Source organism: Capricornis sumatraensis, chromosome 6, assembly GCF_032405125.1.
Source record: "Capricornis sumatraensis isolate serow.1 chromosome 6, serow.2, whole genome shotgun sequence".
Lineage (NCBI taxonomy): Eukaryota > Metazoa > Chordata > Mammalia > Artiodactyla > Bovidae > Capricornis > Capricornis sumatraensis.
In genome coordinates this window covers 56,117,098-56,118,722 of record NC_091074.1, presented here as the reverse complement: position 1 = coordinate 56,118,722, position 1,625 = coordinate 56,117,098, and the positions used below count along the sequence as shown (strand labels likewise).

Sequence of the window (1,625 nt, the reverse complement as noted above, 5' to 3'; positions counted from 1 at the left end):
CTTTCTTCTAAATACATGTCACCACATTGGGACAATCAACTGAGAAAGACCAGACTTTAAAGAAAAGAGACAATTTTTTTCTTAATTACAAAAGTACTACATCTTTATTATAGAAAATTTAGAAAGTGTAGACAAATACAAAGAATAAAATAAATGCCAACTATTAGATTATTATTCCAGGGGAATAATCAGGAAGTGCTTTTTTAAAATGTAATTTATTTATTTATTTTTGGTCACACCACAGTTTGTGAGATCTTAGTTCCTCAATCGGGATTGAACCCAGGCCCTTGGCAGTGAGAGTACAGGGTCCTAACTACTGGATTGCCAGGGAATTCCATATTATATATATTCTTTACAGATTTTAAAACATATATATATGGATTCTACATGTAATATTATGTTCTTTTTTTCTTAAAATACATCATAAACATTTTTGTATAGCATTAAGTCTTATTTAACACTATTTTCAGCAGTTTTGCATAGTCATTTTATGCTGATAATCCTATTGCTGGGTATTTAAGTGCTCTTCAGCTTTTTTTAAAATGTAATGTGGTGATAAACCTTAACTGTGATTGTATTCAAACTCAGAGTCTTTAATTCAACAATTGTTGAATCACAGCATGACTAGTTTCTAGTTTTAAAGCTTTGGTATCTACTGCTGAATTGCCTTCCAGCAAGGTTATGCCAATTTACATTACCACCAATGGTGTATTAGAGAGCCAGTTTTTCAGTGTCGCAACTAACACAGGGAGTTAGCTTGTACAATCTTTGCCAATAGGATAAGTGCAAAATGTTAGCCTTTCACCTTTACACTTAAATATAGGTGGTTGACCACAATACAGTTCCTTAATTTAAACCAAGCTAAAGTTACAAAGAGGGCTTCCCTGGTGGCTCAGTGGTAAAGAATCTGCGGTGAAGGAGACGTAAATTTGATCCCTGGGTTGGGAAGATCCCTTGAAGAAGGAAATGGCAACCCACTCCAGTATTATTTTTTTTTTTTGGCTGTGCCAGGCATTAGTTGTTACAAACATGAGCTTCAATCTTTGATGCAGCATGTGGAGTCTTTAGTTGTGCCATGTGAGATCTAGTTCCCCGACCAGGAATCGAACCCAGACCCCCTGCATTAGGAGTACAGAGTCTTAGCCACTGAACCACCAGGGAAGTCCCCCACTCCACTATTCTCACCTGGGAAATCCCATGGACAGAGGAGTTTAGGCGCTACAGTCTATGGTGTCGCAAAAGAGTCAGACACAATTCAATCGCTAAACAACAACAAAAGTTACAAAGACTCATACACAGTCAGGTTTGTTCCCAAAGACAATCATAGCTGAGCCACTTCTGTATACATAATTTTTTCTCTTGTTTCTTGCACAAAAGCCATGATGCCATCCCAGACACAGATTTTCAGCTTGCAGCTAATAGTACTCATCTTGGAGCATATAAAGTTTTATTATCTTTTTTTTTTTTTTTTTTCAGAGAAGAAAAGTGGTTATTCTGCCTTTTGCAGTTATGATAAGGATATTCCAACAAATATTTATTTCATGAGTATGAAAAGTAGGCTGCCAGTAAAGTCAGGGTAAATTCTTCTGTGTAGCAATATTTTGATAAGAATGAAATGTTTCATA

At 35.8% G+C, this 1,625-nt stretch overlaps 1 non-coding gene across 1 annotated transcript; it reads right to left on the bottom strand.

The window, feature by feature from the left end:
- Window positions 1–1,088: 1,088 nt before the first annotated feature.
- TRNAR-CCU (transfer RNA arginine (anticodon CCU)) lies at window positions 1,089–1,161 on the bottom strand. Its single transcript has one exon. It is a non-coding gene; the product is annotated as a tRNA-Arg (tRNA).
- Between the last annotated feature and the right edge of the window lie 464 nt (window positions 1,162–1,625).